The 23,554-nt window shown below is 35.6% G+C and overlaps 1 long non-coding RNA gene and 1 pseudogene across 1 annotated transcript in view; both read left to right on the top strand.

Moving 5' to 3' along the window:
- The window catches only part of LOC138850319 (uncharacterized), a 77,795-nt gene that overhangs the window by 13,197 nt on the left and 41,044 nt on the right, over positions 1–23,554 (top strand). The gene's annotated exons all lie outside the window — the stretch shown is intronic.
- LOC127493901 (U2 spliceosomal RNA) lies at positions 13,499–13,603 on the top strand (annotated as a pseudogene).

Consider the following 23,554-nt stretch of genomic DNA (forward strand, 5'->3'; position numbering starts at 1 on the left):
TTTATCTTTTCCTTAAGGTTCAATATATTCTCTTGTCTTAGACAGTTAGAATTGAGATCCTACACATCAGTTATATATTTGATTCAAATTATAGTCCTCTTCTTATTTTGAAGGGAACATGTTGGCTGGTGAAGAGGGAATCAATAAATTTAAAGCATATCCTTGGCAGCAACATGTGGAATTTATCTGTGGATTTTACAGAGCTAATTGGCAGGTGCTGTGTCTCATAAAGTGTTCAGAATCCACACAAATAATAAAAGCACCAGATGGGACTTGTCCAGCAAGAAACCTCAAAAGCTTTTCCCTTCTGTCTCTGTAGCAAATTACTCTAAATAGTTTTCGTAAGATATTGTTTGTCATGGTTATAGAAAGGAGGCAAATTAGAAGAAAATTGTAAAAAAAAAAAAAAGTCGGCCATTTAAACTTCCCAGAAATATTACTCTGTACATCTGGCCTTGCAATATTGTATCATCTCTATCCATGATGATGGCAGGCATGCTTTAAATTTTTATCATAACATAAATGCATATGAAGCAAAATACACTTATACTGCATTATATATACATATATAAAATACAATAAAACCAACTCTTCTAGCACATGACATTTCATACAAAAATCCGCAACTGTTACTTAAATATCTTTACCCTTTTGTGTCTCCATATATTATCACTACTCTGTTTTGATTGTAGAATATAAAATAAATTCTATTGACTTTATCCTATTAATAGATGACACTATATCTCTTTTATCCTTTATCTAATTTTGTTTGCCAATGTGCTCAAATTGCTCTGACACTAGCTAAAGCAATAAACACTTTTTCCATTATTTTGGTTACTTTATCATAGTTTTAAATTGAGTATTGAATATTTTCATAACAAAACTTTAACTATAATTCACTTTAATGTTTTGGGCAATATATTCTTTAATAAAAATTCTACATATCTATCAGTGATAACTGGAAAAATCTGGCCACTCTAGATTTTTTCTCATTTTTGGAAACATTATGTAATATACATTATTTTTTCAGCAGTTTTAGGTTCACAGATGAATTGAGTGGAAGATCTAGAAAGTTCCCATAAAATTTCTCTCCTCATATAGGTAACAGCTCTTCATATCAACATGCTTTTCCAGATTAGATGGTTCTTTTAATACACAAGCCTGCCCTAACCATCATTACTATGCAAGTGCATAGACTATGTCAGGTTCTCTCTTGGATTATATACAATCTGAATTTTGACAAATATTTATTGACAGTGTCATATAGAGTATCCTTTCTCTAAAATTCTTCTGCAGTCTGTTTATCTGTTTATCTCTCCTCCTTAATTCCTGGAAACGAATACCCTAAAATATTTCCGTGTTTTACCTTTTCCAGAATATCTTTTGGTTGGAATCTAAAAACATGTCACTTTTTTCAAACTGTCTACCTTTCCTTAGTAGTAAACATGTGGGATTACCACATATCTTTTTAATGATTTGATAACATTTATTTCTAGTGCTAAATAGTATTCTATTGTTTGGATATATTACAGTCTATTATTCCTTCACCTTCTCAAGGATATTTTGGTTCCTTCCAAGTTTTGGCATTTATGAATATAGCTGCTGTAAATATTCGGATGCATGTTGCTCTGTAGTCATAACTTTTCAGCTTACTTGGGTAAAAAACAAGTGTCATGATTTTTGGATTGTATGGTAAGAACATCTTGCAAAGGTGTCTTCCAAGGTTCCTGTACTGAAGCAGGCAGGCATACAGGCTAAAACTGATTAGATTTGTGAACTGGAAGACCATGCCTTCGCCACACCCCTGTGGGACCTCATGCCCCTACAGATGCATTCGCCACACCACTGTGTGGCCTCACTCCCCTACCTGGCCACACCTGGGTGCCCACCAGCCAATCAGGTTAATTAACCACTCCCCTTTGGAAGTGGGTTAAAAGCCGGGACACGGTGTGGTGGTGTGGTCCGGCTCCCTCTCTTCTTCCCTGAACTCTTGCCAGGAGGGGCTTGCTGTAGCCCCGCGCCTCCAGGGCACATGGCTTCCTGGCCTGGATGCTCATCCTCGTGGCTGGTTCCTGGTGCTCGGTATGAACCCCTATTCACCTCCCTCTCTTAAATAAAGCTCTCACTCTCCTATGCATCTTTCTCACTAAATAAAAGCTTAAAATGTACCACGCTGCCTCATTTATCTGTGCCGATATTTAGCATTCTTCTGTAAATATTAGGCAAGAACCCTCTTGGGCTTATTAATATTGGGGACTTAGTAATAAGCCCGTGATGAAATCGTATGGCACCCGAAATTCCTGTAGCACATGTGGCACCCCGGATAGCATTTCTGGGGAACTTTAAGGGGCCACATTTCAATGTAGATTTAGTGGGTTATATCCGATTTCAGTACCACTTTACACCCTAGCCAACAATGAATGAAATTTCCTTTGGTTCACAACCTCATGAGCTATATTATGTGTGACTTCATATCATTTCCATTGATATAAAGTCTTTCATCAACATCACTTTCCTACTATCTGTAGATTTAGAGTAAGTCTTGAAGTTGGCTAGTGTCAGTGCTGCAATTGCTCTTTGCCTTAAATATTGTGTTGGTTATGTTGGATCTTTGCTTTTCAATATAATTTTTAGAGGCAATTTATTGGTATCCTATAATAACTTCATAGGATTTGTACTGGGAATATGCTAAATGTAGATCAAATTGGGTAGAACTGAGAACTGATAGATTTAATCAGAGTTTTATGGTTTTTATATTAAAGATTTGTACATAAATAGTGCTCTGTTTATGTGGGTTACTAATTATCAATTCAATTTCTTATAGAGTTCATTTTAATCAAATTTTGATAACTATAAAGTGTATTCGGGAAGCTACTTACTTCAGCTTATGGTTTTGAGACTTCACAGTCCACAATTTTGTGGCCTCAGTGCCTCAGAATCTGGTGACAATGTTCTTACTAACAGTATGTAAGTGGCGAAAAGAAACACATGCAAGAGGGACGACGCATGTGTAACCTGAGCACCTATTTATTTTCTTATAAAGCCACCATGATTTGATCATGGATGTTTAACTTTCATGGCTCAATCTAGTCCAATACAGTCATTTTGACAGAGACATCCCCAGGGAGCTCTCTGTGTCTTCTATGTGTAGACAATGACCAGACAGAATACAGCCTGAAAAATTCCTTACCAAACCAGATCATGCTGGCACCCTGATCTTAATCATCCAGTCTCCACATCTGTAAAACAAATTGTTGTTTATTAAGAAACCTAACACATGGCATTTTGTTATGGCAGACTGAGATAAGATAGCATTTTACAAGGAATAAGTGATGTCATCTTGCTTTCAATTTGGTGTGTATACTGTTTCTTGTGATTGCCTTTTATAATCATTTCATATCCATGGGATTTGCTGCGAGTTACCATCTTTCATTACTGACAATTATAATTATTGCTTTCTCTCCCTTTCTTTCACTAGTTAGTATTTATCCATTTTATTGATATTTACAAAGAGCCAAATTTCATTTCCATTGCTTTCTGTTAATTTTCTACCTCCAATTTTATTGACTTACTCTCTATTTTTAAATTTTCCCTATATTCTGATTATATTGGTTTGAATTTTCCTTCCTTTTCTAGGTTTGCACGTATTCTTGATTTTTATATATTTTGTGTATTCAAGTATAACTATAATTGTTACAAAATTCTCTTTAAGCACTACTTTCACAGTATCCCATCAATTTACATATATTGTATTTTTAATTTCATTTAAACACATTTTAAATTAATCTTGAAATCTTGCAATTTCTTCTTTCAACATATGTTATTCATCAGTGTGATGTATTTTTTACCTGTTTTGGGATTTTCCAGTTACATGTCTGCTAGTTATACCAATTCTGTTCTAATCTGAGAGCAAATATTATATGGTTTATATACCTTTAACATTTTTTAAAAATGTGCTTGATCTGTCAGAATGGAATCTATCTCACTGAATGTCCCATATGAGCTTGTGAAAAATGTGTGTTCTGCTGTTGTTACATTAAAAAGTCAATAGATGTCATTTTATAAAGTTGCCTGTGTGACTACTGGATTCAACTCTGTCCCCACTGATTTTCTAAGTGAGATATCTGTTCACTTATGATAGAGGGCTGTGGAACTGTCCAATAATGGTGGCATATTCCTTTATTTTTCCTTTCAGTTTCACCTCAAGTATTGTGGCACTGTTTTTAGTCACCACATATTAAGGATTTTTATGTTTGCTTGAGGAACTGATTCCTTTCTGATTATACAAATCTCCATTCTAAAATTAATATTACAAATCTTATTTTCTTTGGATTAAAGTATTTATGATATATGTAGTCTTATTTTATTTGGGTTAGTATATTTATGATAGATCTTTATCCAACCCTCAGATTTTTCTTTTATGTGAATTTACTGTAGAATATATATGTTTGGGTCTTATTTTTGATCCACTTGGATATTCTCAGTCTTTTAATTGGTATTTAGAGTTTTGACATTTAAATTGATTACTGATAGATTACTGTCTACCACATCTGTTTCCACTCATTGCCTTTGTGTTTTTTCATTTCCTAATTTTATCCTCCATTGATTTTCTGCCTTTTTTGATTTTAATCGGACATTTTATATGATGACAATTTTTCCTTATCATATAATTTGTCGTGGACTAAATGTTTATGTATTCCCAAAATTCATATGTTGAAATCCAATCAGCAAATGGGTCAGTATTGGAGGTGGAATCTTTGGGAGGTAAATTCATTATGAAAGTGAAGTCCCTGTGAATAAGATTACTGCTTTTATAATAAAATGTTCGAGAGCTACCTCTGCTCTCTCTGATGTGTGTATAATACTAGAAGATGGCCATTATCAAATCATAAGGTAGGTAGAAGTGCTATTGGAGATGGCAAAACCTTGGTTTTGGAAAAAAAGTGAAATATCAAACATGTGTCTGTGTTTTTTAAACCATTCAGTGTGTGGTATTTCTGTTGTATCATTCAAGGTTGACTGAGATGGTTATATTTCTTTTTCTTAAACAGTTTTAGTGGTTTCCCAGAAGTGTGCAATATACATGTAACATTAATCCCAGTCCATTTTCAAATAATTCAATAATGCTTCTTAGATAATTCAACTATATATAATACCATAATTATCCTAATCACTTCATTCCTTACCTGTACCATTAGAATGTCATTTATTTCACTTATATATAAGTGAATTATGGTGTGTCGTTATTTGCCAATAAGTGCACAAAACTGAAAACATAGTATTTGAACAAACTGTCATTTGCCTTACCAATTAGGAATAAGAAAAAAACTTTTTATTTTATCTTCACTTATCCTTCCCTAACATGTTATTTTCTTTTTTTTTTTTAAAGATTTTATTTATTTATTTGAGAGGTAGAGTTACAGACAGTGAGAGGGAGAGACAGAGAAAGGTCTTCCTTCTGTTGGTTCACTCCCCAAATGGCCGTCACAGCTGGCGCTGAACTGATCTGAAGCCAGGAGCCAGGTGCTTCTTTCTGGTCTCTCATGCGAGTGCAGGGGCCCAAGCACTTGGGCCATCCTCCGCTGCCACGCAGAGAGCTGGACTAGAAGAGGAGCAACCGGGGACAGAATCCGGTGATCCAACTGGGACTAGAACCCCGGGGTGCTTGTGGGGTAGTAGTAGCCAAGTGAGCCACAGTGCCGGCCACTGTCTAACATTTTGTTTTCTAGATATAAGTTTCCAACTTGCACCATAATAATTTTAATAATTTTTGGTCCCTTGGATAAGTCATTTACTTTTTTTTTTTTTTTTGTAAACAAGTGTATGGGCAACCAATTACTTCATTTGTTTTTGTTTGAGAAAGTCTTTGGTTTTCATTTATGAGGGATAATTTCAAAGGGTACACAATTATGGGTAGTTGGATATTTTATTGCAATCCTTTAGCATTCCACTACACAATCTCTCGCTTGTATAGTTTCTAAATTAGTCGTATAATATGCATGCTCCTCTGTAAGGATGGTGGTATTTTCGCTCTAATTTTTGCCAGAAAATGTTTTTAATCACTCTATGTCTTCTTGTGTCATTATTCTATCTTCAGCTTTCATTGACGGTGTGTGTGCCAAATTTCAAGTAGACAATAAATGCCATTGCCTAAATTCCTTTGCATCAGTGGTATTTCAACCTTTTACTTGTTGAACATTATGCTTAGTGGTACATTGAGCCTGTGATTATAGGGGCTTGTATTTAGGCATAAAGCATAAAGGCAGAGTAAGCAACACTGACATCCTATATGGGCACCAATTTATGTCCTAGCTGCTCCAATTCCAATCAAGCTCTCTGCTAATGCACCCAGGAAAATGGAAGATGGTTCTAGTGATTGGGTCCCTGCACCCATTTGGGAGAGCTAAAAGAAGCTCCTTCTACTGAATTTTGTCCTGTCCCAGACCTAGCTGTAGCAGCCATTTGTGCAGTGAACAGGTGGATGGTAGATCTCTCTGTCTCTGTCTCTCATTCTTGGTAACTCTGACTTTCAAATAAATAAATATTTTACAAAGCCTGTGATTATAAAGTAAATTGATTTATTGATGTATGTTATTGCAAAATTAATGCAAAAATAAGAAAAAGAAGGAGGGGGATTGAAGGAGGAATAGAGGAAAGAGGGAACTATAGTAATCATCTTAGAATTGTATCTATGAAATACATGAAATCTGTTCTGTTTATATTAATAAAATTAATTTCTTTCCAAGTGAATATGTTCTGAAATTTCAAAATATTTTGATTTATTAGTTTTTTTTATTTTTTTAGGAAATCACGGTTTACTGTAGTTTGGAGATGTTATGTTTAAATATATCTTCATATATGTGACTTTACTGTGAACATTTTCTCTTGTTTATACTCTTTTAGAACAAGTCAGGAGCTGGGTTAGTTGTTGGATCTGTTAGATCACACAGATAAAATCTTTTATTTTCTTGTTCTTTTCTTATGTTTCTTTATCCTGACCGTAATTCTTCTTTAGTTGAGATTTAAACCATTCTCTCTAATTTCATGCATGGAAGTTACAGTCTTGACTTAAAAGATAATTTGTATTACATATTTTTTCTACTTCACAGTATAGTGTACCATTTTTAATAGTTCTACTACTGTTTTTCAACTTGTAAGACAAAAGGATTATTTTGGTTGAGGTTGCTTTTTTTAATATCTACTTTTGTCTTTCAAATATGTCTGAGACTCTATAGACCATTTTTTTCATTTCTTATAACTTTGGTTTTTAATATTGAAGGCTTTTCCTCAAATGTTTCCAAGGGCTTTATTACTACATAATTTGTAATCCATACACTGAAAGCTATTAAAATGCCCAGTGTATTCAGTTGGGATGTTTCATCTGATGTTCTTTGCTTTAAAGTAACTTGATTTGTAGATCACTTTATGATGTGGAATGCTGAGAACAATGGAATCTTTTGCAAGAAAAATAGCTACTTTGTAATCAGATTTTTTTAATGATATTATTTTTTCTTAACCGTTGATTGAATTTTAGAGTGAGCGAACTAGGAAACATTTTGCAATGGGTAACTTAAAATCAATAAAGTACAGAAGTTGTCATTTTTACATGAGATGTTCACTTCAGATGCTACACACAAGAAAATTTTTCAAATCTTTATTTATTTATTGTTAAAGAGTTATAGAGTGTGTAGGGAGAGAGAGAGAAGAGAGAGACAGAGAATTTTCCATCTATTGGTGCACTCCCCAGATGCTACAGTGGCCAGCGCTGTACCAAGCTAAAGCCAGGACCAGAAGGTTCAATGAGGTTTCCCATGTGGATGACAGGGGCTCAAGCACTTGGGCCATCTTCCATTGCTTTTTGCCAGGCCATTAGCAGGGAGCTGGATTGAGAGCAGACCAGCCAGGACATTAACTGGCACCTATATTGGTTGCCAGAATTGCAGGCAGAGGCTTTACTTACTACACCACAATGCTGGGCTTCAATTTTTATTAATATACTCTCCCATTCCCCTTTGCATCGAATAACTGTATCTTGATCCAGTTTAAATTTTATATTATTTTAATGTTTAAATTTATTTTTATTCATTTGAAAGGCAAACTGACAGAGAGAGCAGGAGAAGAATGTCCATCTTTTCTTCGACACTCCAAATGCCTTCCACAACCAGAGCTGAGAAGATTGGAACCTGGAACTCAGTCCAGTTGTCCTAAGTGGGTGGCAGAGCCCCAAGTACTTGAGCCTTCACTGGTTGTTTCCCAGGGTGCCATTCACAGGAAGCTGGATTGGAAGCAAAACAGTCAGGACTTGAACTCAGCCTTCTGATATGGCATGTTGGCAATCCAAGCAGCAGCTTAACTTTTGTACCATGACATTTGCCACTAATTAATTTATTTTTATATTTATTTGAAAGAGAGAAGCAGAGAGGTTGATTGATTGATTGAAGAGAGAGAGAGAGGAGAAAGAAAGAGGACTCAAACTCAGGCATCCCATTTGGTATGCAAGAATCCCAAGTGACATCTCAACCTCTGTGCCAAATGCCCGCCCTATTCTGATCCAATTTAATCTTAGATTTCAGTTGTGCACTTAATATCCAATCCACTTCTTAGCATCATAGACACACAGCTGCCATTATTAGAAAAGTTATATTAAAGAAGAACCTGAAATCATACAGAGTAATAAAGGGAACACTCTTAAAAAGCAGACATAGTGATCTTTGTGTCACTTTTTAATATCTGATTCATTTCTATACATGAAACAAGAAATATTATGTAAGGCATTGCAAGAAAAAAGAAATGATCAATTCTCTATCCATATTTTTGTCAGATCCTCTATGTATATTCATTCTTTCACCTATCTGTATATTTTGACTTACTAAGAACACTCTTTTTTCCTCAAACGTCAATATATATGATTAGACAACCCCGGTTTGCTATGGAATGAATTTTATGATAACTAATTCATTTTTTATGGATACTGGTAACAGATATTGTGATGGAATCCTACTTCAGGGAATTAAATTCCCCTGTTGTGGGCATTGTGGTACAGCAGTTTAAGCCCCTGACTGAGATGCTGTCATCCCAAATGAGAGCCATCTGGGGTCCTGGTTGCTCTATTTCTCATCCAGCTAATGCACCTGGGTAAGCAACAGCAGATGGCCTAAATTCTTGGACCCCTGCCATCCCTGTGGGAGACCTGGATTTAATTCCATGCTCCTGGCTTCAGCCTGGCCCAACCTAGTTTTGTGGTCATTTAGGTGAATGAACCACCAAATGGAAAATTCTCCATCTTTCTGTATCTCTCTCTGTGTGTATATGTGTGTGGGTCACTCCTCCTCTCTCTGTAACTCTGCCTTTCAAATACATTTTTTACAAATATTTCCTCTATACCTGATGACCTGATGAGAAACTAGGGATAAGACAATGCCTGTTTTATTGAGACAAATTATAAGGACATAGACAAAATGATCACAAATATGAGCACATAAAAGTTCACACATATGTTGAACATCCATCTTCAGAAATGTTCATTCCCTGGCTTTCTCATGCATGCTGCTTTTATTTTTGCCTTTCCTGATAAGCTCTCTCCAAACTTCTTTTCTTGAAATCCTTGATGACAGTTTCGTGATATATAATTTGTCTTTCATATACCTAACTCTGCTTATGATATAAACTTCGTTTTTAATACCTTTTTAGATTTTTCAAAAAAAGTAGATATTAGCACAGAATGCTCCTATAGTTGTTGGAATAGTTTCCCTGTTTATTAGGTTCCTCTTGACTGGGACCAACTCTCATGCTTTCCTTTTTGCTGATGACCTTTAAAGTTTTGAGGAATGCCAGTCAAGTCTTCTGCAAGAAGCCCTCTTCTACTAGAATGACTCGTATTTTCACATAATTAAAGCCTTGTTACACAGGACACGAAAATTTCAGAGGTAAATTGTATAGTATGAAGATAACATCACTGTTAATAATGACCTTGATCACATGCACAAGGTAGGTTTGCCAAGTTTCTTTATTAATTTGCTTTGCTCAAATTGTCTCAGCCTTGACCACTGGGGGATTTGTCACCTTGACATATTTCCATCAATGTAGGTTTTATTTAATTATTTTAGTGCTTTGTTTTTTGGCACTACAAGTTGCCTCAGTCCTTTAAGCATCCGTTTTCCAAAGAACTCTGATTCTGTTTATTCAAAAGTGTTGCCTCTCTTCCAGTCCAGCTCTCTGTTGTGGCTGGGGAGGGCAGTGGAGGATGGCCAAAGTGCCTGGGCCCTGCACCCGCATGGGAGACCAGGAGAAGCACCTGGCTCCTAGCTTCGGATCAGCGCAGCGTGCCAGCCATAGCTGCCATTGGGGGAGTGAACCAATGGAAGAAAGACCTTTCTCTCTGTCTCTATCTCTCTCACTAACTCTGCCTGTCAAAAAAAAAAAATCTCCAGTGTTTCCATTCAGCCCTTCCCTTCTTTTTCCACAGTTCTGGCAAACATTAACTTTTTAAACTATCTCTAAATTTTTTCCATATATATCACGCGTGGAACCATATCTTATGAGCTTTTCTAGATCGTCATCTCCACTTAACAAAGTTTTCCTATGTTTTTTGTTGCTTGATTTCTCATTTTTAAAAAATTGCTAAGTAATATTCTATTGTAAAGATAATCACAGTGTTTTAAAATTCATTCATCTAATTAAGAAAGTCTCCTTTAATTCCAGACTTTTCCAATTATGAATAAATGTACTATAAATGTTTGTATAAGATTGTTGTGTAGGCATAAAACTCATCTCAACAAATACCTAGGAAAACGTTTGCTGAATCATGCTGTGAAACAATGTTATTGTAATAAATGTTTTGTAAGTCTCTCAAAGGGCGCCATTTGAATGTTTTTGTTGCTGTCTTATTGGGGAAGTTATTCTATATAGGAAATCATGTCATCTGTGAACAAAGAGAATTTGTCTTCCATCCAATCTGTATACTTTTTTTCCTTTTCTTCCCCTGCACATTCTCCAGCACATTCAATGAAATGTTGAACAAGATGTTGAAAGGGAACATCCTTGCCATGTCCTTGATTAAAATGAAATAAGCAATACTTTACCATTAATAATGAAATCAATTGTAAGTTTTTGTATGATATTCTTAATAAAATTGTAAAAAGTTACCTCTATACCTAGTTTTCTGAGTGTTTTTTTATTTTAAGTAGATATTAAACTTTATCAATTAATATAATTAATTCAATTAATACAATTTGTTTATCTGTTGGTGTGATGTTACTAGAGTTTATTACATAGTTGGTAAGTTCATTTTCATAAGTTGAATTGTTCTTGCATGTTCATTTTGTCATATTGCATATTGCAGATATTTTATATATTATGGTAATTAACTTGTTAATGATTTGCTGAGGATTTTGAATATATGTAGATTCCTTTGTCTTGGAAAGACAATGTTATGAGACAGAGTCACATCTAATACTTGTTTATCATCATTCCAATGTCAGTTGGAAAAAGGATCTGTAGTCATCAATGCTGATGACTTCTTTTACTTCTAATGTTGGTAACACACATCTGCTCTCTTTTATTCTTGACTTGCCTTGCCATAGGTCTATCAATTTTATTGGTCTTTTTAAAAAATGGCTTTTGGTTTCATTGATTTTCTTAATCGGTTCCTATTTTCAGTGTTTGATTTCTCTTCTAATTACCTTTTGTTAAATGAATAAATCTTTCTGAAAGGCCAAGTGACAGAGAGAAAGGTAGGGAAAGAAGGAGGAAGTGGGGAAGAGAGAGAGAGGACGAGGAGAGAAAGAGAGATAAACAGAGAGAAATCTTTAATTCCCTAGCCTACTCCCCAAATGGCTGCAACTGTCAGGGCTGGGGCAAACAGAAGCCAAACGCAGAGAACTTCATCTGTGGGTGGAGGAGCCCAAGCACTCGGGCCATCATTTGCTACCTTCCCAGGCACAATATCAGGAACTGGATCAGAAGCAGAGCCACTGGGCCTTGCCAGCACTCTGATATGTCATGATGGCATTGCAAGAGGTGCCTCAATGTGTTGCACTACCATGCCAGCCCCCTCTAATTTTATATATCTGTTTTCTTCTAAGTCTGAAGGTGCTCTTGTTCTTTAGTGTCTGAAAGTGGGAATGTAGATTACTGATTTTAGATCTTCATTCTTTTCTAAAGTGTGTCCATATTGTTATTAATTTCCTTCAATATTGTTTCACTGAATGTCACAAATTTTGATGAATTATATTTTCATTTTGATTTGGTAAAAGTATGTTCAGATTTCTTCTGAGATACCTGGATAAATGCACTATTTCAGAATGTTTTGTTTATTCTAAGTTTTCAGTTATTTTCCGCCTATCCTTCTTTCTGAATATTTAGGTTAGCTACATGATAGTATGTAAACATAATTTGTAAGCATTCTATTCTGTAAATTTATTAAGGTTTTCCTCGTGTCTCAAAATGTAGTCATGGTGAATGTCCTATGTGAGCGTGAGAAGAAAGCATGCTCTGTTGTCATTAGTTGGAGTATTTTTAAATGTCAATTAGATCTAGTTGAATAGTAGTGATACTCAGTTTAGCTATATATTTACTGATTCTCTGCCTGCTTGGTCTAGCAAATATTGAAAATGCAGTAAGGGGGTATTCCAATTTCATGCGTAATAATATTTCTCCTTATATTTCTTTTTCAAAAAAAGAGAGCTTTATTTATTTATTTGAAAGACAGCGTCAGAGAGAGATAGGTAAAGACAAGAGAAATCGGGGCGCCGGATTCTGTCCCGGTTGCCCCTCTTCCAGGCCAGCTCTCTGCTGTGGCCAGGGAGTGCAGTGGAGGATGGCCCAGGTGCTTGGGCCCTGCACCCCATGGGAGACCAGGAAAAGCACCTGGCTCCTGGCTCCTGCCATCGGATCAGCGCGGTGCGCCGGCCGCAGCGCGCCGGCCGCGGCGGCCATTGGAGGGTGAACCAACGGCAAAGGAAGACCTTTCTCTCTGTCTCTCTCTCTCACTGTCCACTCTGCCTGTCAAAAAATAAAAAAAAATAAAAATAAAAAAATAAAAAAAAAAGACAAGAGAAAGTTCTTGAATATCTATGTCTTTGTCAGACATATATTGACACTTTCCTAGGTGCACACATGTTAAATATTCGTTCTATGTTTTAGTAGAGACTGTAGATTATTTCATTACTTAATACTGTTCTTCACTTGATATTTTCCTGTTCTGATATCTATTTTGTGTGCAATTATTAGAGCAATCGCAAAGTTTTTTTGTTATTTTTAACTTGCATGTTAGTATAACTTTCCCCCATCCTTTTAGTTTTAACATGTCTAAGGCTTTGTCTTTATATTACATTTCTTTCAAACAATCTATAGTTTATGTGTGTGTGTGTGTGTGTGTGTAAGGGGGGGAGGTAATTCCCACTAATAGTTGTTGCCTTTCAGTTTACATATTTAGGACATTAACATTAGAGGTGCTTATTGATATAGTTGGGTAACATTTGCTATGTTAGTGATTGTTATCACTTCTCGGCCTTTTGGCTAAGATCAAAGTGTAGTATCTGTTCTTATCAGTTAGTAAGTGTCTTATTTTCTTTTCTATGTTACTTTTGCTTTCTGACTTCTTTCAACTATCTTTTATAGATTTAATTCAGTGTTTTGCATAATCTCATCTTCTTTACTGCATTAGTGTATCAATGTATTTTTGGTTGATTTTTGCAGTGTTTTGGTTAATTTTTGTGTTGTTGTAAAACATATTACAATGTCTCTACATCCACATTAAATAACATTGTACCACTTCCTGTTAACTGCAGTGAAGTTTTAATAAAATATTCCCTATCCATCCATTGATTCAAACCTAGTGAAGTTGGTATCTTTAGTTTCATTTGTCATTCCATAATTGTACATTTTTAACTTCATTGCTTTCAGCAAACATTCATCAATTAAGTAGCAATATATAAATTAGATGAAATAAAATGAGAAAACCAAATGTTTTATTTTAAATTCGTTAGGCCCCTCCCTAATCCTTCATCCTTTTCTTTCTCCCTGAAAAGAGCCTTCTGTTAGTTCTGTCAGTAGATGTCTATATCATACTCTATCTCCCTGAAGAATTTTTTGATCATGTTTTGTCAGCAGGAATGCTGATCAATAATATCCTCATTTTTTTATTTTTGTATGATTAACCACTTTTCTTACACCTTTTAAATAATTTATTTGAGAAGCATAGGGCAACAGCAAGAGCAAGAGCAAAAGCGAGAGCAAGAGAGAGGGAAAGAGAAAGGGAGAGCTTTGCTCTACTGCTTGATTCCCACAATACCTGTGGAGGCCCTGGGTAGGTTGGAACTGAAAACCAGGAACTCTATCTAGTTCTGCCATGTGGGTCACTGAACTCACTTCAGCCAACACTACTGCCTCCAGGGTGAAAATTGGCAGGAAGCTGGATTCCAGAGCTGGAGCTGCACCCAAGCATTTTAATGTGGAATGTAAGCATCTTAACCACTAAGCTAAATTCCCATTGCCACTTTCCACTTTTAAACATAAATGAAAACATTTTTCCCTTTCAGTACTTTAAAATTTCATTTTATCTATTCTTTCTTTAATGACTTTTTGACATATTCACTTTAATTCTTTTGCTCTGTCATTTATGGTAAGTTGGACTCCTGTCACAAACTTCTTCCAAGATTTTCTTTTTCTCTGGTTTTTGCAGTTTTCCTAGTATATATATTTTGGTGTTTATCCTGCTTGGTGTTCTCCAAGATTCTTGGATCTCTGATTTTGTTTTATATTAATTTCGACATACTATTCATGATTAACTCATAAAATATTTCTTTTGCTCCATTCTGTTTCTCTTCTCATTTTGGTACTCCAATTACACATAGATTATCCTTTTGAAGTGTCTTACCATTATTGGATATTTTGTTCTTTTATTGTTAATTTAAAAATTATTTAAGAATTTTTTAATGACTTATCTTCAAGATCACTTATAAACCTTGTCCAGTCTACAAGTCAGTCTACTACAGTGTATTATTCATATCTTTAAAGTGAATTATTTCTGTGCTTTATCCCACCACTTCTTTTGAATTCTTTCTTACAGTATGAATTTTTCTGCTTATATTTACCTACCTTTTTTTGCATTTGCCTTTTTTTCTGAAAGAACCTTTAGCATATGTCAAATGCTCCATCTGATAGTACATCTGCATAATATCGAAGTTCGGTTATATGCTTATTTGGGGCTTTCTTCATCATTTTTCCTTCCTTTTCAAGCTGTTTTTTTTTTTTTTTTTTTTTTTGACAGGCAGAGTGGACAGTGAGAGAGAGAGACAGAGAGAAAGGTCTTCCCTTTACCATTGGTTCACCCTCCAATGGCCGCCACGGCTGGCACGCTGCGGCCAGCGCACCGCGCTGATCCGAAGCCAGGAGCCAGGTACTTATCCTGGCCTCCCATGCGGGTGCAGGGCCCAAGCACTTGGGCCATCCTCCACTGCCTTCCTGGGCCACAGCAGAGAGCTGGCCTGGAAGAGGGGCAACCGGGACAGAATCCGGCGCCCGCACCGGGACTAGAACCCAGTGTGCCGGCGCAGCAAGGTAGAGGATTAGCCTATTGAGACATAGCGCTGGCCTTCAAGCTGTCTTAATAATATTTTTTTGTTTGTGAAAAGTGGATGTTATTTCAATCAAGAACCTGAGATAACTAATCCTTAGTGTGAGATTTATGTTAATTCAGCTAGCAGTTGGTCTGTTTTACATCTGTTTTAGCCATAGGAAGCAGAGGCTTCACATTCTTCTAATTTGCCTGTTTTACTTTCTCTTGTTGTATATTTGGTTTCCTAAGAAATTCTTCTTAAAAAGAAACCAAATCTTGGAACTATTTCAGTTCTAATCAGTTATTTTTATGCTATAGTCTTGTTAATGCAAGGATAGAATTTTATAACCTATTTATTAAATTAGTCTTTAATTTGGATGCTGTCTCTGACCTTTTCCTTTCACAAATGTTTCTTTGACTTTTCCTAGTTTAAGAGAGTCAGTGAGAGTATGGGAAGCTGGGATCAGGAGAATACTGCAAGTTGAAATAGGTCTCTGCTACAATGTTTTCACTAGAGAACTGACCTTGTTTTGAGGAATGCTTTGGATATACTTCAAAGTGGTTAATTTTGTCTCCTCGTGCCAAAAAATATCACCCAAGTTTTATCTTGGTTGCTAATAATTAGAGTCTTGTGAGGTTCCCAGAGTTAAGCTTGAGAAGTGAGATCCCTCAGTTAGACTATGAGCTCAAGCAGATTTTTACTCCCAAGCTAGTCTACATGCCACCTCTATTAGTTTGTGAATACAGTCATGTATGTATTCCTACTAGTTTATGGTTCCAATGAACTTGATTCAGAGAAACTGATCTCAACATTTTTGTATTTTTCTGGTTTTTTGTTTGTTTTTTGTTGTTGTTTGTTTTTTTAGATCTCAGAATGCAGGTTTGTTCTATTATGTCAAGTCTCTGCAAGGTTAAGGAAGAGTTGCCTACTTTCAGTGTGCTTAGCTTTTTGCTTGCCAAAAGGATGAGTGATAACTTCCAAGGCCTTTATGTGAACTTTGATAGTTGTTCTAGAAAAGCACTTGCACAGGTTTAATTCCATGCCCAGGTGCTGGATGTGTTTCCAAGTAAGGTACATTCTGAGCACAATTATCTCTTCATACCTTGATAAGCCTTGTTCTTGGACTACCAGGCTGTTTTAATTTTCTCCTGCTTGTTTTCCCTTATAATTTTTAATGATTTATTAAAGATTTATTTATTTATTTGATAGAATTATAAGGACAGAAAGAAGACAAAGAGAGTGATCATCCCTCTGCTATTTCACTCCACAAATGGCTGCAATGACAAAAGCTGCCCCAGGCCAAAACCAGGAGCCCAGAACTGGCATTCCATATTTGCAAGACAGTAGCAGAAATGGAAGAATTTAAGCCATCTTCACTGCCTTCCCAGGCCCCTAAAAAGGGAGCTGGATCAGAAGTGGAGCAGCCAAGACTTGAACTGGTGCCCACATAGGGTGCCAGTATCACAGTCAGTGCCTTAACCTACTGTGTTAATTATTTCTAAGAAATTGGGTCTAAGAGATGCCAGGGTTCCTAGCAGGCAAACAGAGCCATATATTTCCCTGCACATTTCATTTTCAATTATTTTATTAGCAAATATTTATGCTAAACATATTTTCATTAATGTGACTCACAAAACATTTATTGTTATTTCAGTATATATTACCTTTGGAAATCATACTTTCTAGGCATATACAATTATGTAGTTCATAATTATCTCCTCATATTAAACATACATACAAATGTAAATATTTTACTTTCAGAAAAATATTTAATGTTAACTTATGGATAAAAAGACATTTTATGAAAAAAAAAATAACAATGTGGTTCTGACCTTGGACTCATTCTTCAGCTTATATTGGAGTCATTTTCCCATTTTTAGCACAATGCAATTTAATTTGGCAAATAACATGACATCACAAAATTCAAAAGAGGATAAGAAACTTCTACTATTAGTAATAACATCTTCTCTTGTTCACAAATACCTGTTATTATTTCTGTCAACACTGATATTTCTGTCACACAAAAACATTGTTAAAGTTGAACTGATCTCAAAAACAACTAAAGGGATGAAGGCTATTTAGCACAAAAGGGAAATTGTGTTAAAATACAAACATTTCTAAAACTTAGTAAACATTTAGAACAATGTGAAACTAGTAAAAAGATTGTTGCTATTATTTTGGGCATACCAAGAGGTAACCTTCACATATTTAGAAATAGGTTATATATATAAAATGGGAATTAATTAATTATATTACCTGACTGGGCATAAGGCTTCTAAGTGAAAAACATTAATTTTGATAGTCAATCAAGTTGTTGGTTTAAACTTGACTCAATCAAAATTTTAACTTTCTTTTTTTTTTAACTTTTACTTAATGAATATAAATTTCCAAAGTACAGAATATTGATTACAATGGCTTCCCCCCCATAGCATCCCTCCAACCCACAACCCTCCCCTTATCCACTCCCTCTCCCCTTCCATTCACATCAAGATTCATTTTCGATTCTCTTTATATACAGAAGATCAGTTTAGCATACATTAAGTAAAGATTTCAACAGTTTGCTCCCACACAGAAACATAAAGTGAAAAATACTGTTTGAGTACTAGTTATAGCATTAAATCTCAATGTACAGCACACTAAGGACAAAGATCCTACATGAGGAGTAAGTGCAGAGTGACTCCTGTTGTTGACTTAACAAATTGACACTCTTGTTTATGGCCTCAGTAATCAACCTAGGCTCTTGTCATGAGTTGCCAAGGCTATGGAAGCCCCCTGAGTTCACCAACTCTGATCATATTTAAACAAGGCCATGGTCAAAGTGGAAGTTCTCTCCTCCATTCAGAGAAAGGTACCTCCTTCTTTGATGACCCATTCTTTCCACTTGGATCTCACTCACGGAGATCTTTCATTTAGGTTTTTTTTTTCCCCCAGAGTGTCTTGGCTTTCCATGCCTGAAATACTCTCATGGGCTTTTCAGCCGGATCTGCATGCCTTAAGGGCTGATTCTGAGGCCAGAGTGCTGTTTAGGACATCTGCCATTCTATGGGTCTGCTGTGTATCTCACTTCCCATGTTGGATCATTCTCTCCCTTTTTGATTCTATCAGCTAGTATTTGCAGACACTATTCTTGTTTATGTGCTCCCCTTGACTATTAGTCCTATCATTATGATCAATTGTGAACAGAAATTGATCACTGGGACTAGTGAGATGGCATTGGTACATGCCACCTTGATGGGATTGAATTGGAATCCCCTGGTATGTTTCTAACTCTACCGTTTGAGGTAAGTCAGCTTGAGCATATCCCGAATTGCACATCTCTTCCGTCTCTTATTCCCACTCTTATATTTAACAGCGATCACTTTTCAGTTAAGTTTCAGCACTTAAGAAGAATTGTGTATTGATTACAGTATTCAACCAAAAGTATTAAGTAGAACAAACAAAAAAAATCCTAAGAGGGATAACATATTAAGTTGCTCATCAACAGTCAGAGTGAGGGCTGATCAAGTCACCGTTTCTCATAGTGTTCATTTCGCTTTAACAGGTTTCCATTTTGGTGCTCAGTTAGTTGTCACCTATCAAGGAGAACAAGTGGTATTTGTCCCTTTGGGATTGGCTTATTTCACTCAACATAATGTTTTCCAAATTCCTAACAGGGATCACTTTTCAGTTAAAATTTAAACACCTAAGAATAATTGTGTGTTAATTACAGAGTTCAACCAATGGTACTAGAACAAAAAAAAATACTAAAATGGATAAAGTATTACATTGTATATCAACCATCAGGATAAGAGCTGATCATGTCACTGTTTCTCATAGTGGCCATTTCATTTCAACAAGATTCCCCTTTGGTGCTCAGTTAGTTCATTTTAAGAGAACTTCATATCACCAGAGAGGCTAAGAAAGGATAAGTATTTGCACAATGTTGTACATAGATTGATAATCAGTATTTTAATATTAACCAACTGAATGAAAGTCTTTATATATTATTAGCAAATACTTACTTAAATGTGTGAAACTAAATTGATACACACAAAGAATGAAACCCAGCTAGTAAGCTATGTATGCAGTTCTCTGTTGAGATAAGATGTGTAGCTTCCTCAAGACTGGTCTTAATTTATTGGTTGGCACTAAAGAAATATCTAGAGAAAAGGCTTTTGCTGAAGTTTAGTTATTTTCATGTTCAATGCCTTATTTTACTAAAGAGTCCTTTAGAATAAGCTAGTAATAACAATCTAACTCCAAGTGTACATTTTAATATTGAGTTTATTTGTATACTCTAAAAATGGGATATTCACAAGGTTGTCATAGTTGCCTGATTAGATTTTAATTTAAAAGTACAAGAACTTTTAAAATTGGGGGAGATTAAAAGAACACTACTAAAAGGAAACATTAAAGACACAGAAACACAAACAATCTAGTATAGCTATTTTAAAAAAATTATGAGATTCAAAAGGAATTTTTAAAAGTACAGATAATGAATTAGGACTGTAAATAAACATTCCATTAAGGAAATACTTGGGAGGGCTCCTTGGGAACTAGTTGGGAGGTTGGAAAATTTTTAAGAATTCTAATTCAGACCTCTAATTGCTTTACATAATAGTAATGGAGAGTAATGAATTTATGATTATGCTATTAAACTCAAATGATCATAAGGTATATTTGCTAATACAATGGAATTATTAAAAATATTTTGTTCATCTTATTTTATCCATGTGATAGTATGTGGAGGATGTATTGTCAATATTTTAATATCATTACACTAATTACAGCACAATTCCATGGAGGTTAAAGCAGTTCCTCAAAGCTTGAAATATCTGCAAATTCTGACATACTAAATGAAGTCAAAAATAAAATGCAAAATGACAAGAAGTCAACGTACTATTTGATATTCAATATTGCTTCATCAAATATATTGTAGCAAATTACTTTAACAGATTTATGATTCATGTATATATTGTTATCAACTTGACAGTTACAGCTTCTATTTCTTTAGTTTATATTAACATTTGTTGACATGGAATTATAGATTGTGCATGAATCATTTTCCATTCCAAATATCTCTGTCCAACACTTTTCTATCACTGTAGTAAGACTTCTTTATCACATTACTATACTATACAAATAGGATAGTTTACTTGTATTATCACAGCAAAATGTTTATCTTCAAGGTAACCACAAGTAGGCAATGTTTCTGCTGTTACATGTGATATCCTAGAACAAATTTTTCTCTACTTTGATAAGTGGTCTCATGGTGCACTTTGACACTCATCCATTTACCAGATGAATAGCCTGGCAGTATCAAGTATTAGCCTAAGAGCTTCCATATTCTTATTCTTCCCAGCTTTTTTTTTTCTTTTCTGCTTATCAAGCCAAGTTTTTTCTTTTATGATTAAATCATTGAACATTTCCAGGAGTTTCTATTCCCCTGCAGGAAGTCCTTGTTCATGATTAAGTCAAATGACTCTATCATAAAAATCTGCTAATTTCATTCTCCCTAAATTATGTTATTTCTTCTACTATATTCTTGCAGCTTTGTACAAGTACTTTATTTGGGTAGACAATTCACTTGGTTTAACTTCTGGTAAGAGATTCACTTTACAGGATATGAAATACTTTAAAGAAATTAAGGAATTATTGTTTATGAATGAAGGTGAAATAAAGATCTTCTATAACAAAGAAATTGAAAGATTTGTCACCACCAGTCCAGCCTTGCAAAATATGCTTAACGATGTGCTGTACACAGAAACACAGAAGCATGGTCATCACTATGAAAGAAGGTAAAGGAAGAAAACCTCCCAGCAAAAGCACAAAGGAAATCCAAAGTAAAAATTAGTAATATTTATGGAAAAGTGCAAGGGCAAATTAGTTATTTATCAACAGTCATTATGAATATAAACGGTCAAACTCTCCAGTTAAAATATACAGACTAGATGAATGGATTAAAAAACAAAACCCATCTATTTGCTGCCTACAAGACACACATCTCACCAACAAAGATGCACGCAGACTGAAACTGAAAGGGCAGAAAAACACACCATGCTAACTGAAACCAAAAAAGAGCATAGCCATCCTAATATCAGACAAAATACACTTTAACACAAATCTCGCTAAAAGAGGGGCAGTATGTAATCATTAAAGGATCAATTCAACAGGAAGATGTCACTATTATAAATGTATATGCACCTAATTACAGGGTACCTGGCTATTTAAAAAAATGTTAAGGGATATAAAGGGAGACATAGACTCCAATACAATAGTAATGGGGGACTTTGTTAACCCACTTTCAACAATGGGCAGATCAATCAGACAGAAAATCAGCAAAGAAACAACAGAGTTAATTGACACTATAGACCAAATGGTCCTAATAGATATCTACAGAACATTTAATCCTACTGCTTCAGAATACACATTCTTCTCACCAGTGCATGGGACTTTCTATAGCATTGTCCACATGCTAGGTCATAAAGTAAGTCTCAACAAATTCAAAAAAATCGAAATCATACCATGCATCTTCTCTGACTACAATAGAATGAAGCTCTAAATCAGCAACTCAGGAAACTCCAGAACACATGGAGACTGAACAACATGCTCCTGAATGAGCAGTGAGTCACAGAGGAAATTAGAAATCAAAAAATTTCTGGAAACAAATGAAGATGACAATACAACATATCAAAACTTATGGGATACAACAAAAGCAGTGTTAAGAGGAAAGTTTATACATTAGGTGTCTACATCAAGAAATTGGAAAGGCACCAAATAAATGAGATATCAATGCATCTCAAGGATCTAGAAAAATAACATCAAACCAAACCCAAAACTGTAGGAATAAAGAAATAATTAAATTTAGATAAAAAATAAAAAAAAATTGAAACCAAAAAAAGAATACAAAAGATCAGCAAAACAAGGAGCTGTTCTTTTTTTTTTTTTTTTTGAAAAAAAAAATTTACACACCATTGGAGCAACTAACCATAAAAAAGCAGAAAAGACCCAAATTAATAAAATTAGAGCCCATCAGTAGTTAATAAGTTCCAGGGGCGGCGCTATGGCGTAGCAGGTAAAGCTGCCACCTGCAGTGCCAGCATCCCATATGGGCAACAGTTCAAGTCCCAGCTGCTGCACTTCCAACCCAGCTCTCTGCTGTGGCCTGGGAAAACAGTGGAAGATGACCCAAGTTCTGCACACATATGAGAGACCCAGAAGAAGCTCCTGGCTTCTGGCTTCAGATACACATAGCTTCACCTGTTGTGACCATCTGGGGAGTGAACTAGTGGGTAGAAGATTCTTGTCTCTCTCTCGCCTTCTCTATCTCTCTCTGCCTCTCTGTAACTCTGCCTTTCAAATAAATAAATAAATCTTTTTTTAATTTCTTTTTTTTATTTTTTTTATTTTTTTTTTGACAGGCAGAGTGGACAGTGAGAGAGAAAGACAGAGAGAAAAGTCCTCCTTTGCCGTTGGTTCACCCTCCAATGGCCGCCACGACCAATGCGCTGCAGCCGGCGCACTGCGCTGATCCGAAGGCAAGAGCCAGGTACTTATCCTGGTCTCCCATGGGGTGCAGGGCCCAAGTACTTGGGCCATCCTCCACTGCACTCCCTGGCCACAGCAGAGAGCTGGCCTGGAAGAGGGGCAACCGGGACAGAATCTGGCGCCCTGACCGGGACTAGAACCCGGTGTGCCGGCACCGCAAGGCGGAGGATTAGCCTAGTGAGCCACGGCCCCGGCAAATAAATAAATCTTCTTAAAAATAGCAATGTTCAAAGCAAAGATATTAGCAATGATGCACCTTCATTTCATATTTCTTCCTTCGGTGAAAGGAGGAATCTAGTTTACTTTAAAGAGAATCACTCTATTTGCACATTTTGTGTTTTCATTTACTTCAGATAAATTGTCCCTGGGCATCTGTGATGGCTTAAATATGGTTTGTCTGCTCCAAAAACTCATGTTGAAATCTAATCCCCATTGTGAGGTACTATGAGGGTGGAAACGTGATCTGA

The sequence above is a fragment of the Oryctolagus cuniculus genome, chromosome 7, assembly GCF_964237555.1.
Source record: "Oryctolagus cuniculus chromosome 7, mOryCun1.1, whole genome shotgun sequence".
NCBI lineage: Eukaryota > Metazoa > Chordata > Mammalia > Lagomorpha > Leporidae > Oryctolagus > Oryctolagus cuniculus.